Source organism: Carassius carassius, chromosome 1, assembly GCF_963082965.1.
Source record: "Carassius carassius chromosome 1, fCarCar2.1, whole genome shotgun sequence".
NCBI lineage: Eukaryota > Metazoa > Chordata > Actinopteri > Cypriniformes > Cyprinidae > Carassius > Carassius carassius.
In genome coordinates this window covers 34,267,597-34,283,590 of record NC_081755.1, presented here as the reverse complement: position 1 = coordinate 34,283,590, position 15,994 = coordinate 34,267,597, and positions in this window count along the sequence as shown.

Here is a 15,994-nt window from a genome sequence, read left to right as displayed (position 1 = left end):
TCACTATGTCAACGTACTGGGGATGAGTGAGTGTGGTTATAAGGCAATGCCTCGCATGGAACAAATGCTCCAGTGCTGCTCTCCAAGCTGCTGTGTACAACCCTTAGCGCTGGAGGGCAAAGGGTACTTGGCAGCGGATCAGGCTGGTGCATGTTTGCAAACCATGGCGGTGTTATAGGCGTCCCAAGCCAACATGCTTAAGGAATTAGATGGCGGAGAGACATTTGTGGCTGACCCTATTCGATATGATGGACAAAGACAGGGTCTGCCTCATGGACACCCTGCTTGTGTTCTCGGGCCTGTTCAGTGACGCTGTTAATTCTATCGTCGACATGTACCAGGAGGCTCGCAAGCAGGCGGCGGCACTCCAGCGATTTTTCCTGCATCACTCTCTAATTCCAGATGTTGTCGGGCTATATTTTACACAGTACACAGTTTGGGCCTGTGATGGGCCTGTGATGATCAACAGAATTGTTTCTTTGTGAAGGTGAGATAAGTCAGAGGTAGGGTGATCTGGCTAAAGTTCCGAATGAACAGCCTGTAAAAATTGGCAAACCCCAGAAAGTGCTGGACCGCTCTACGACTATCTGGGGTGTGCCAATCAGCAACCACCTTTACCTTGGCGAGATCCATATGGATACCTTCAGGTGAGAGAATAAAGCCCAGGAACGGAATGGTACCGACTGTGCATGAAACTCACAATTCTCCAACTTGACGAATTAATGATTCTCCAGCAGCTGGAGCACTTGCCTGACGTGCTGGACATTATCGCGCTCATTCTGGAAGAAGATCAGGATGTTGTTGATGTAAACAAAAACAATCCGATCTACCATGTCTCGGAGCACAGTTGTACTGGTTGTGTGGAGGCAGAGATGAAGCTCGAGACTGAAAACCGCTCTCAAGTCATGGTAAGCCTCCGGTACATCTGCCAGGCTCACAGGCTCCTACTGCAACACAGAACGAGACAAGACTGGAGAAAAAGCAGCACCCAAACACTGCGCTAAACAGAAACGGCTCCAAGCCAAAATAAAACCATGAGCCCGATCAATATGGGGGTTATGTTTAACCAACCAGGTGTGACCTAACACCACTGGAGCGGTGGGCGAGTGAATAAGGAGAAATAAAATCTCCTCTGCATGATTACCAGACAAAGATAATGTAACAAACTTGGTGGTGTGGGTAATATTAGTGAGATGGGTGCCACAAAGGGTCCTGGCAAAAATAGGTTGGTCTAGGGCAATGGCCGAAATCCCCAGTTGTGTTGCCAATCTGGCAACCATGAAGTCACCCTCCGCTCCAGAGTCGATTAATGTGGAAACTTGGAAGACACCTCCCCCAAACTGTAATGAAGTCTGAAACTCTGAACCACCAACAGGTGGTAGTTGAGTGATAGTGAATCTCACCATCTGCTCTCCCTTTCATGATAAGCATCGAACCGCCACAGGGCATGCCGCTACCACATGGCCCACCTCACAGCAGTAGAGACACATATGAACAATAATAATAAAACAAATAAATAAAGTGATTGCACCGGCGCAGCATGCACACACACAGTTAAGCATTACTACACAGGGCATGCCACTACCACATGGCCCACCTCACAGCAGTAGAGACACATATGAACAATAATAATACAAAAAAAATTATACAGTGATTGCACCGGCGTAGCATGCACACACACAGTTAAGCATTACTACCTCGAAAATGCAGCCTGTTTATTATCATAATAAAATATAGTCAGCCAAACATGAAGAGATAAAAAGGGAAAAAACCACACACACACTGCTTAGTTTAAATATGTAGTAAAATCCATTCCGTTAAATTCTATCACCTTATCGCCGTGATGTTCTGCAAAACATTTAGTTTTACATGGATATTGGAACGTGAGTGAAGTACATAATAAATAATAATTTGGCATTCAAATACATTGTGACTACAGAAACATTTCTGAACACGCTCCTGAACTTGCCCCCCTTCCCTCTTCTGCCCCAGGCACTACAAAACTATGACCCCCTCCACCCCCCACCCAAATCACACTTCCCCAGGTCCTTCCAATACAACCCCCCATACCCCCCCCCCCCCCACCAGCCACTCCCACTTTGTGCCCACTTTTACTGTGTGTTTCTTTTTACATGAGAGAAGGTCAGAAAATTGCATTGACGTAAATGTAGGGAATTTAGCTTTTTTAGAGAGGGGAACTGAATCTGAAGATTCAAATTGCTTTAATTGAACTGATTCCAAATTGAATTTGTTTATATTTCATCAACGGTTCATCCAGCAAACGTTAAAATCAGTATATCTTCAAAATTCTGTTTATACTACTTCATGGCCAATGAGAATACAAACAAAATGATAATTTATAAGCTACGAGCTAGGTAGCACAGGATATGGGCAAAGTTTAACTTTAAAATACGCAACCCAAGACAATTGTTTCTTTATAAATTAAACAAAAGTTTATTTACTAACTGCTATTACATGGAGCTATGCTAGTGAACCCACACACATACACACACCTTCACAAACACACATGAAGTTTCATAAGAAGGTTCGGGAGGAGCACGTCAGATACTTAGCCTAATTAGCACAGGTGGAGCACACTTAAGAACATTTTCACATGTATGCACACTGTAACCCAGTACAACTCGAAGTCAATGTCTTTAAAGTAACACTGATCTCTGAAACTATAATACAGTTGCCAAACTCTCCATGTGCTCTCACGTGCTCTGCGTCTCTCTCTAAGCTGCAATTCAACTCTGCCTCAGGTGATGTCATTGCAGCTGTCTCTCTCTGATTGGTCAGAATCATCCGGGACTTAGAGACGGCAGAGCCTTTTGTACAGCCGCCCCCGAATTCAGGAACTGAATTTGCTCATCTAACAAAAGGTCTTAGTCGTCCTCGGGCAGTGCTGGAAGCTGGATGAGATGGGCCACAACTCATGTGTAGGTCTTCCAGTTGACATGTACCTTGGCTGTCCGGACTTGACCATCTACACCGGGGAACACCTGAGTGACTTTGCCTACAGGCCAAAGGGCTCCAGGAAGTTGGGGATCAACAACCGGACTGGTTCAACAGGTGTGATGAGATGTGGACAATCTGACCCGATCAGTAACACAGGCTTCACTTTATCCATCTGCTGCAGTGGAAGGCCAGCTAGATGTCTATATTTCTTCTGTAAGGAAGCCACTGGATAGGTGTGTTTGGCGAGGCTTAATTTCTCAGCTGTAAATGCATGCTGAATGAGGTATTTCTTGTCGGGATGAGACACAGGTGATACCGTGAAGGAGACAGTCGCCGCATGAAGCACCTGCTGATCTTGTCTCACTGTGCACAGGATCAGCTCTTCTGATTGCCCCTGAGGTTCAGTTGCTGAGCTGCGGCATGGAGGAGAATAGTCCTTTCTGACCCATCATCCAGCACTGCATACGTTTCCAATGATGCATCCCCATTTGTGATGATGGCTTTACTAACTTTCAAGAGGACTCTGCGGCTGCCAACCGAACGGTCTGCATATAAGATGCATATAAGAGTTCTCCTTGGGATCCGTCTCAGCATTGGTATTCAAAGCTCGCTCCTTCAGGTCATGCAATATAAACAGGTGTTTCCTGTTGCAGGTCTTGCACAGAGCCTTCAGTGTGCATCTGGAAGCATGATGATTGCGGCCACACCGCCAACACTTGTTGTTCTTGCGGATCCATGCCTCTTTCTGTTTTTAAGTCAGCTCCTTGAAGTTGGGGCATCCATTAAGGAAGTGACTGCATTGTCACAATAAGGACAGTAGCCACATGACTTCTTTCTATACCTGACCAAGCTGGGTCTAGACTCTGGAGTGTGCGCTTGTGATGACGGGTGCTAGGGTGACCTCATCACTACTGCGATAGCAGGAGCATGTGGAGTCTGTACAAACAACTGTTTCATGAATCTTTGCATTTGCTGTTTAGGTTTGAGTGATTCATGTGGCTGTTGTAGTTTATTGGGTTTTAAATGTAAGTGTTTGATCTGGTTCATTGTGCTTTGATTTTTGTTCTTTATGTCATGCGGTTGGTGTTGATTGCATGATCTACCATAGTTCCCCTTAGATAAGTTTTCTCTATTTAACCACACAGAGACAAGTTGTAGTTACGTGTTATTTATTTCAATCTGTATTTATCTGCACATTGCAAACAGCCTCCTTGCACACAGTGTACTCATCATATCATGGTCCGGTGACTCCTCAAAGGAGGAGGCGGGACTACAGCTTCCCTTTTTCTTGTGTTGGGTCAAACCATTTCTACTAATACATAGGGTACTTATCCCTTGGTGATGTAAAGATGTCTTATGGTATAGTTTATATTTGGTTTATGTAGAAGAATTGCATTTTATGTTTTATTGTATGTATGTATATTTGAAGTTTAAGGGTTTAAACGGTTGAATGATCTTGTGTCTGCTTCAAAGGTTTTGGGCATTGATGCCCTTGCAGTTGGTATGGTCTTCGATGTATTGAGCCGGTCTTAGGCTATATAAACCAGACTAAACTGAACCTTGGGGAGAGAGCTGAGGGCATACTGCTTAACATGTCTATGTAGATTTTGCTGCCTGTAGCAATTTGTTTTCTTTGGCCGTTTAAATACCAAAGTTGGCACTGGTTTAAGTGTCTATTTGTTTTGTAAGTTTTTGGGTTATTTTGTAAATTTGTTTGTATCTTTTTTTACACCTACTGTTAATATGTACACCCCTACTTCTCCACTGGCATTTAATAAAAGTCCTCTTTGGATGACATCTGGGTTCTGAGCCTATCTACCACCTCCTCTTGATCACTCCATGACATGTTATGACAGCGCTCTACATTCACTGTCAACATTGGGCTTTTCAACACCCAGCAGGATTGTTATCAGAAGCAGCGCATTGGATTTGCTAAACAATTATTCAAGTAATCTTCACAGCGTCTACCCTTGTAGGCAACCAAATTGTTCTTAGTATTAATAATATTTAAAAAAAAAACACTCCTTCACTGTCTGGCCAAATACTGGCCATTCAACTTTACCTTTCCGTCTTACGTTCGGAGGCTTTCCCATTTGATGTCGTGAGTATTTACCTCCCATCAGACGTTGATGAGAGCCTCCCATCTAGACAACATTACTTTTTCCTTTCTATGGTCGGCGAGGCTTACCCATTCAACGCTGTGAGTATTGAGCTCCTGTCGGATGTCGGTGAGAGTCTCTCGGCCAGACAACTTTTTTCATCCTATGGCCAAAAAAAGGCTTACCCATCCAACACTGTCAGTACTGAGCTCCCATGGACGTCCAGAGAGGTTTACCCGTTCAGTGCCTTGAGTATTGAGCTCCCATCGAACGTCGACGAGAGCCTCCTGGCTAGACAACCTTACCTTTTCCTTTCAACGGTTGGCGAGGCTTACCCATTCGGTGCCTTGAGTATTGAGCTCCCATCGGACATCAGCGAGAGTCTCACGGCCACCTAACTTTTCGTTCTTATTTGATGGGTGACAAGGCTCAGCCATTCGACGACGCGAGTCTCAACCCCCCGCCAAACGCTGTCCAAATCTTTTTCCCCCTCCTGGCAAGACTTACCCGTTTTATGTTCTGAGTCCTGATCTCCCATCGGATGCTGCGAGAGCCCACGCAGTTGGGTTTTCCTTTGCACGCTCCCTGGCTGACGAGGCTTACCAGTATGATGCCGTTGAGTATTGTGCTCGTGTCAGATGTCGGCGAGAGTGCTCCTTGTTGGGTTTTCTTTACTTTCTGCCCACAAACCCGTCTTATCTCTCTGATGCCGTTAATATTGATCTCCCGTCGGATGTCGCAAGAGTCCTCTTTGTCGGCAGCCCAAAGCCTGTTTATCTGCTCAACTGAGAGGACCTACGCGTTCGTCGTCCTGAGTCTTAATCTCCAGTCGGAGGCTTCATTTGCCCTCTCGGTCAGTTATCTGCCCTGGTTGCCCACTGATTAGGAGGGGCTCATCAGCCAGTAGGGCCTGTACCCCAACACCGTGACCTATTCCAGTCGAGGCAACTCGGGCCCTCCTGGTCAGGCTATCCAATCAAGCTGCTCCTCCTTCATCGGCTGGTAGGGCTCATCCGTTCCAATGCAGTGAGGTGCTCCAGTTGAGCTACAGCCCTCCCAACTGGGCGCCCCAAATCACACAGTCCAATGCAAGCAACTGGTAGGGCCTACCTCTCCAAATATGTAAAGTTGTTCCCACCGGAGTACAGGCTCTTCCGACCTGCCAACTAGCTGACTTTCCAGATATCAGCCCCTGCCAGATCTCAATGCTTGTGGGGGGGAGTCCTTAGTCTTGTTGCTGTCCTTTCTGCTATTGCTTTTTGGGGGGTACTCTATGTTCGGGCCATTCCCGAACTCAGAGCCCTTCAGCTAATTATATGCAAGGGTGAACTCATGAAATGAAGTTTCATAACAAGTTTCGGGAGGAGCATGTCAGATACTTAGCCTAAATAGCACAGGTGGAGCACACCTGATTTGTTGGTTGCCTGGTTATGTAAGAGCTTCAGAGTTTGTTGTCTGTAAGACTTGGAAGATTCCTGGCAGTCACAAAGTTTCAAGTGCAGGCCATTCTATCTACGACGCGAGTTTACTTGCAATGTTGCTTCTGCAGTTTATGTACCCTGGAACACTAATGCTAACGTGGCTATGAAAGAACTTTGGGCTGCTATTAGCAAATTACAAACCTTGCACCCGGATGGGGCCTTTATTGTTGCTGGGGACTTTAATCACTGCACTTTAAGATCTGGTCTCCCAAAATTTCACCAAAATGTCTCCTGCACTACAAGGACATTGGACCACGTGACTGATGCCTACAAAGTCACATCCCTCCCCCACCTGGGTCAGTCTGTGTGAGGGAATTGATCTAGTCTGACCACCTCTCTTTCTTCCTACTCCCCAAGCATTCCCCCTTTCTCAAATGTGTGAAACACAATAAGAACTGTTGAAATCTGTCTGGAAGGTGCTGAATCCACTCTTCAACAAATAAAAAAATATTTTTCTAACTTAGAATAAAAAATAAAGTGATACTTACCTGGATTAAAAAGACATAAATGTTAGAATGTCATCAGCAAACTTGATGATTTAGTTCGAGCTCTGCATTGCTGCACACTCGTGGGTGAGCAAAGTGAACAGCAATGAACTAAGCACACAGCCTTGGGTAACTCCAGTGCTCAGTGTGGTGGTGCTGGAGAAGCTGTTTCCAATCCGGACTGTCTGAGGTCTATCTGACACGAAGTCCAGGATCAAGTTACAGAGGGAGTGGTTCAGTCCCAGCAATCAGGGACTGAAGAATGATTGTATTGAATGCTGAGCCAAAGTCCATGAACAGCATTCTGACATTTATGTCTTTTTAATCCAGGTAAGTATCACTTTATTTTTTATTCTAAGTTAGAAAAATATTTTTTTATTGTAAGTATCAGTGTTGATCTAAGAGTTTGTGATGCCCTGGGCAGCAAACTCACTCTAGTCTGTGTGCTGGAATTGATGTTGAAGAGTGGATTCAGCACCTTCCAGACAGATTTCAACAGTTCTTATTGTGTTTCACACATTTGAGAAAGGGGGAATGCTTGGAGAGTAGGAAGAAAGAGAGGTGGTCAGACTAGATCAATTCCCTCACACAGACTGACCCAGGTGGGGGAGGGATGTGACTTTGTAGGCATCAGTCACGTGGTCCAATGTCCTTGTAGTGCAGGAGACATTTTGGTGAAATTTTGGGAGACCAGATCTTAAAGTGCAGTGATTAAAGTCCCCAGCAACAATAAAGGCCCCATCCGGGTGCAAGGTTTGTAATTTGCTAATAGCAGCCCAAAGTTCTTTCATAGCCACGTTAGCATTAGTGTCCGAGGGTACATAAACTGCAGAAGCAACATTGCAAGTAAACTAGCGTCGTAGATAGAATGGCCTGCACTTGAAACTTTGTGACTGCCAGGAATCTTCCAAGTCTTACAGACAACAAACTCTGAAGCTCTTACATAACCAAGCAACCAACAAATCAGGTGTGCTCCACCTGTGCTATTTAGGCTAAGTATCTGACATGCTCCTCCCCAAACTTGTTATGAAACTTCATTTCACGAGTTCACCCATGCATATAATTAGCTGAAGGGCTCTGAGCTCGGGAATGGCCCGAACATAGAGTACCCCCCAAAAAGCAATAGCAGAAAGGACAGCAACAAGACTAAGGACTCCCCCCCACAAGCATTGAGATCTGGCAGGGGCTGATATCTGGAAAGTCAGCTAGTTGGCAGGTCGGAAGAGCCTGTACTCCGGTGGGAACAACTTTACATATTTGGAGAGGTAGGCCCTACCAGTTGCTTGCATTGGACTGTGTGATTTGGGGTGCCCAGTCGGGAGGGCTGTAGCTCAACTGGAGCACCTCACTGCATTGGAACGGATGAGCCCTACCAGCCGATGAAGGAGGAGCAGCTTGATTGGATAGCCTGACCAGGAGGGCCCGAGTTGCCTCGACTGGAATAGGTCACGGTGTTGGGGTACAGGCCCTACTGGCTGATGAGCCCCTCCTAATCAGTGGGCAACCAGGGCAGATAACAGCATTGGTATTCAAAGCTCGCTCCTTCAGGTCATGCAATATAAACAGGTGTTTCCTGTTGCAGGTCTTGCACAGAGCCTTCAGTGTGCATCTGGAAGCATGATGATTGCGGCCACACCGCCAACACTTGTTGTTCTTGCGGATCCATGCCTCTTTCTGTTTTTAAGTCAGCTCCTTGAAGTTGGGGCATCCATTAAGGAAGTGACTGCATTGTCACAATAAGGACAGTAGCCACATGACTTCTTTCTATACCTGACCAAGCTGGGTCTAGACTCTGGAGTGTGCGCTTGTGATGACGGGTGCTAGGGTGACCTCATCACTACTGCGATAGCAGGAGCATGTGGAGTCTGTACAAACAACTGTTTCATGAATCTTTGCATTTGCTGTTTAGGTTTGAGTGATTCATGTGGCTGTTGTAGTTTATTGGGTTTTAAATGTAAGTGTTTGATCTGGTTCATTGTGCTTTGATATTTGTTTACAGTTGGATGTCATGCGGTTGGTGTTGATTGCATGATCTACCATAGTTCCCCTTAGATAAGTTTTCTCTATTTAACCACACAGAGACAAGTTGTAGTTACGTGTTGTTTATTTCAATCTGTATTTATCTGCACATTGCAAACAGCCTCCTTGCACACAGTGTACTCATCATATCATGGTCCGGTGACTCCTCAAAGGAGGAGGCGGGACTACAGCTTCCCTTTTTCTTGTGTTGGGTCAAACCATTTCTACTAATACATAGGGTACTTATCCCTTGGTGATGTAAAGATGTCTTATGGTATAGTTTATATTTGGTTTATGTAGAAGAATTGCATTTTATGTTTTATTGTATGTATGTATATTTGAAGTTTAAGGGTTTAAACGGTTGAATGATCTTGTGTCTGCTTCAAAGGTTTTGGGCATTGATGCCCTTGCAGTTGGTATGGTCTTCGATGTATTGAGCCGGTCTTAGGCTATATAAACCAGACTAAACTGAACCTTGGGGAGAGAGCTGAGGGCATACTGCTTAACATGTCTTTGTAGATTTTGCTGCCTGTAGCAATTTGTTTTCTTTGGCCGTTTAAATACCAAAGTTGGCACTGGTTTAAGTGTCTATTTGTTTTGTAAGTTTTTGGGTTATTTTGTAAATTTGTTTGTATCTTTTTTTACACCTACTGTTAATATGTACACCCCTACTTCTCCACTGGCATTTAATAAAAGTCCTCTTTGGATGACATCTGGGTTCTGAGCCTATCTACCACCTCCTCTTGATCACTCCATGACATGTTATGACAGCGCTCTACATTCACTGTCAACATTGGGCTTCTCAACACCCAGCAGGATTGTTATCAGAAGCAGCGCATTGGATTTGCTAAACAATTATTCAAGTAATCTTCACAGCGTCTACCCTTGTAGGCAACCAAATTGTTCTTAGTATTAATAATATTAAAAAAAAAAACACTCCTTCACTGTCTGGCCAAATACTGGCTATTCAACTTTACCTTTCCGTCTTACGTTCGGAGGCTTTCCCATTTGATGTCGTGAGTATTTACCTCCCATCAGACGTTGATGAGAGCCTCCCATCTAGACAACATTACTTTTTCCTTTCTATGGTCGGCGAGGCTTACCCATTCAACGCTGTGAGTATTGAGCTCCTGTCGGATGTCGGTGAGAGTCTCTCGGCCAGACAACTTTTTTCATCCTATGGCCAAAAAAAGGCTTACCCATCCAACACTGTCAGTACTGAGCTCCCATGGACGTCCAGAGAGGTTTACCCGTTCAGTGCCTTGAGTATTGAGCTCCCATCGAACGTCGACGAGAGCCTCCTGGCTAGACAACCTTACCTTTTCCTTTCAACGGTTGGCGAGGCTTACCCATTCGGTGCCTTGAGTATTGAGCTCCCATCGGACATCAGCGAGAGTCTCACGGCCACCTAACTTTTCGTTCTTATTTGATGGGTGACAAGGCTCAGCCATTCGACGACGCGAGTATCAACCCCCCGCCAAACGCTGTCCAAATCTTTTTCCCCCTCCTGGCAAGACTTACCCGTTTTATGTTCTGAGTCCTGATCTCCCATCGGATGCTGCGAGAGCCCACGCAGTTGGGTTTTCCTTTGCACGCTCCCTGGCTGACGAGGCTTACCAGTATGATGCCGTTGAGTATTGTGCTCGTGTCAGATGTCGGCGAGAGTGCTCCTTGTTGGGTTTTCTTTACTTTCTGCCCACAAACCCGTCTTATCTCTCTGATGCCGTTAATATTGATCTCCCGTCGGATGTCGCAAGAGTCCTCTTTGTCGGCAGCCCAAAGCCTGTTTATCTGCTCAACTGAGAGGACCTACGCGTTCGTCGTCCTGAGTCTTAATCTCCAGTCGGAGGCTTCATTTGCCCTCTCGGTCAGTTATCTGCCCTGGTTGCCCACTGATTAGGAGGGGCTCATCAGCCAGTAGGGCCTGTACCCCAACACCGTGACCTATTCCAGTCGAGGCAACTCGGGCCCTCCTGGTCAGGCTATCCAATCAAGCTGCTCCTCCTTCATCGGCTGGTAGGGCTCATCCGTTCCAATGCAGTGAGGTGCTCCAGTTGAGCTACAGCCCTCCCAACTGGGCGCCCCAAATCACACAGTCCAATGCAAGCAACTGGTAGGGCCTACCTCTCCAAATATGTAAAGTTGTTCCCACCGGAGTACAGGCTCTTCCGACCTGCCAACTAGCTGACTTTCCAGATATCAGCCCCTGCCAGATCTCAATGCTTGTGGGGGGGAGTCCTTAGTCTTGTTGCTGTCCTTTCTGCTATTGCTTTTTGGGGGGTACTCTATGTTCGGGCCATTCCCGAACTCAGAGCCCTTCAGCTAATTATATGCAAGGGTGAACTCGTGAAATGAAGTTTCATAACAAGTTTCGGGAGGAGCATGTCAGATACTTAGCCTAAATAGCACAGGTGGAGCACACCTGATTTGTTGGTTGCCTGGTTATGTAAGAGCTTCAGAGTTTGTTGTCTGTAAGACTTGGAAGATTCCTGGCAGTCACAAAGTTTCAAGTGCAGGCCATTCTATCTACGACGCGAGTTTACTTGCAATGTTGCTTCTGCAGTTTATGTACCCTGGAACACTAATGCTAACGTGGCTATGAAAGAACTTTGGGCTGCTATTAGCAAATTACAAACCTTGCACCCGGATGGGGCCTTTATTGTTGCTGGGGACTTTAATCACTGCACTTTAAGATCTGGTCTCCCAAAATTTCACCAAAATGTCTCCTGCACTACAAGGACATTGGACCACGTGACTGATGCCTACAAAGTCACATCCCTCCCCCACCTGGGTCAGTCTGTGTGAGGGAATTGATCTAGTCTGACCACCTCTCTTTCTTCCTACTCCCCAAGCATTCCCCCTTTCTCAAATGTGTGAAACACAATAAGAACTGTTGAAATCTGTCTGGAAGGTGCTGAATCCACTCTTCAACAAATAAAAAAATATTTTTCTAACTTAGAATAAAAAATAAAGTGATACTTACCTGGATTAAAAAGACATAAATGTTAGAATGTCATCAGCAAACTTGATGATTTAGTTCGAGCTCTGCATTGCTGCACACTCGTGGGTGAGCAAAGTGAACAGCAATGAACTAAGCACACAGCCTTGGGTAACTCCAGTGCTCAGTGTGGTGGTGCTGGAGAAGCTGTTTCCAATCCGGACTGTCTGAGGTCTATCTGACACGAAGTCCAGGATCAAGTTACAGAGGGAGTGGTTCAGTCCCAGCAATCAGGGACTGAAGAATGATTGTATTGAATGCTGAGCCAAAGTCCATGAACAGCATTCTGACATTTATGTCTTTTTAATCCAGGTAAGTATCACTTTATTTTTTATTCTAAGTTAGAAAAATATTTTTTTATTGTAAGTATCAGTGTTGATCTAAGAGTTTGTGATGCCCTGGGCAGCAAACTCACTCTAGTCTGTGTGCTGGAATTGATGTTGAAGAGTGGATTCAGCACCTTCCAGACAGATTTCAACAGTTCTTATTGTGTTTCACACATTTGAGAAAGGGGGAATGCTTGGAGAGTAGGAAGAAAGAGAGGTGGTCAGACTAGATCAATTCCCTCACACAGACTGACCCAGGTGGGGGAGGGATGTGACTTTGTAGGCATCAGTCACGTGGTCCAATGTCCTTGTAGTGCAGGAGACATTTTGGTGAAATTTTGGGAGACCAGATCTTAAAGTGCAGTGATTAAAGTCCCCAGCAACAATAAAGGCCCCATCCGGGTGCAAGGTTTGTAATTTGCTAATAGCAGCCCAAAGTTCTTTCATAGCCACGTTAGCATTAGTGTCCGAGGGTACATAAACTGCAGAAGCAACATTGCAAGTAAACTAGCGTCGTAGATAGAATGGCCTGCACTTGAAACTTTGTGACTGCCAGGAATCTTCCAAGTCTTACAGACAACAAACTCTGAAGCTCTTACATAACCAAGCAACCAACAAATCAGGTGTGCTCCACCTGTGCTATTTAGGCTAAGTATCTGACATGCTCCTCCCCAAACTTGTTATGAAACTTCATTTCACGAGTTCACCCATGCATATAATTAGCTGAAGGGCTCTGAGCTCGGGAATGGCCCGAACATAGAGTACCCCCCAAAAAGCAATAGCAGAAAGGACAGCAACAAGACTAAGGACTCCCCCCCACAAGCATTGAGATCTGGCAGGGGCTGATATCTGGAAAGTCAGCTAGTTGGCAGGTCGGAAGAGCCTGTACTCCGGTGGGAACAACTTTACATATTTGGAGAGGTAGGCCCTACCAGTTGCTTGCATTGGACTGTGTGATTTGGGGTGCCCAGTCGGGAGGGCTGTAGCTCAACTGGAGCACCTCACTGCATTGGAACGGATGAGCCCTACCAGCCGATGAAGGAGGAGCAGCTTGATTGGATAGCCTGACCAGGAGGGCCCGAGTTGCCTCGACTGGAATAGGTCACGGTGTTGGGGTACAGGCCCTACTGGCTGATGAGCCCCTCCTAATCAGTGGGCAACCAGGGCAGATAACAGCATTGGTATTCAAAGCTCGCTCCTTCAGGTCATGCAATATAAACAGGTGTTTCCTGTTGCAGGTCTTGCACAGAGCCTTCAGTGTGCATCTGGAAGCATGATGATTGCGGCCACACCGCCAACACTTGTTGTTCTTGCGGATCCATGCCTCTTTCTGTTTTTAAGTCAGCTCCTTGAAGTTGGGGCATCCATTAAGGAAGTGACTGCATTGTCACAATAAGGACAGTAGCCACATGACTTCTTTCTATACCTGACCAAGCTGGGTCTAGACTCTGGAGTGTGCGCTTGTGATGACGGGTGCTAGGGTGACCTCATCACTACTGCGATAGCAGGAGCATGTGGAGTCTGTACAAACAACTGTTTCATGAATCTTTGCATTTGCTGTTTAGGTTTGAGTGATTCATGTGGCTGTTGTAGTTTATTGGGTTTTAAATGTAAGTGTTTGATCTGGTTCATTGTGCTTTGATATTTGTTTACAGTTGGATGTCATGCGGTTGGTGTTGATTGCATGATCTACCATAGTTCCCCTTAGATAAGTTTTCTCTATTTAACCACACAGAGACAAGTTGTAGTTACGTGTTGTTTATTTCAATCTGTATTTATCTGCACATTGCAAACAGCCTCCTTGCACACAGTGTACTCATCATATCATGGTCCGGTGACTCCTCAAAGGAGGAGGCGGGACTACAGCTTCCCTTTTTCTTGTGTTGGGTCAAACCATTTCTACTAATACATAGGGTACTTATCCCTTGGTGATGTAAAGATGTCTTATGGTATAGTTTATATTTGGTTTATGTAGAAGAATTGCATTTTATGTTTTATTGTATGTATGTATATTTGAAGTTTAAGGGTTTAAACGGTTGAATGATCTTGTGTCTGCTTCAAAGGTTTTGGGCATTGATGCCCTTGCAGTTGGTATGGTCTTCGATGTATTGAGCCGGTCTTAGGCTATATAAACCAGACTAAACTGAACCTTGGGGAGAGAGCTGAGGGCATACTGCTTAACATGTCTTTGTAGATTTTGCTGCCTGTAGCAATTTGTTTTCTTTGGCCGTTTAAATACCAAAGTTGGCACTGGTTTAAGTGTCTATTTGTTTTGTAAGTTTTTGGGTTATTTTGTAAATTTGTTTGTATCTTTTTTTACACCTACTGTTAATATGTACACCCCTACTTCTCCACTGGCATTTAATAAAAGTCCTCTTTGGATGACATCTGGGTTCTGAGCCTATCTACCACCTCCTCTTGATCACTCCATGACATGTTATGACAGCGCTCTACATTCACTGTCAACATTGGGCTTCTCAACACCCAGCAGGATTGTTATCAGAAGCAGCGCATTGGATTTGCTAAACAATTATTCAAGTAATCTTCACAGCGTCTACCCTTGTAGGCAACCAAATTGTTCTTAGTATTAATAATATTTAAAAAAAAAACACTCCTTCACTGTCTGGCCAAATACTGGCCATTCAACTTTACCTTTCCGTCTTACGTTCGGAGGCTTTCCCATTTGATGTCGTGAGTATTTACCTCCCATCAGACGTTGATGAGAGCCTCCCATCTAGACAACATTACTTTTTCCTTTCTATGGTCGGCGAGGCTTACCCATTCAACGCTGTGAGTATTGAGCTCCTGTCGGATGTCGGTGAGAGTCTCTCGGCCAGACAACTTTTTTCATCCTATGGCCAAAAAAAGGCTTACCCATCCAACACTGTCAGTACTGAGCTCCCATGGACGTCCAGAGAGGTTTACCCGTTCAGTGCCTTGAGTATTGAGCTCCCATCGAACGTCGACGAGAGCCTCCTGGCTAGACAACCTTACCTTTTCCTTTCAACGGTTGGCGAGGCTTACCCATTCGGTGCCTTGAGTATTGAGCTCCCATCGGACATCAGCGAGAGTCTCACGGCCACCTAACTTTTCGTTCTTATTTGATGGGTGACAAGGCTCAGCCATTCGACGACGCGAGTATCAACCCCCCGCCAAACGCTGTCCAAATCTTTTTCCCCCTCCTGGCAAGACTTACCCGTTTTATGTTCTGAGTCCTGATCTCCCATCGGATGCTGCGAGAGCCCACGCAGTTGGGTTTTCCTTTGCACGCTCCCTGGCTGACGAGGCTTACCAGTATGATGCCGTTGAGTATTGTGCTCGTGTCAGATGTCGGCGAGAGTGCTCCTTGTTGGGTTTTCTTTACTTTCTGCCCACAAACCCGTCTTATCTCTCTGATGCCGTTAATATTGATCTCCCGTCGGATGTCGCAAGAGTCCTCTTTGTCGGCAGCCCAAAGCCTGTTTATCTGCTCAACTGAGAGGACCTACGCGTTCGTCGTCCTGAGTCTTAATCTCCAGTCGGAGGCTTCATTTGCCCTCTCGGTCAGTTATCTGCCCTGGTTGCCCACTGATTAGGAGGGGCTCATCAGCCAGTAGGGCCTGTACCCCAACACCGTGACCTATTCCAG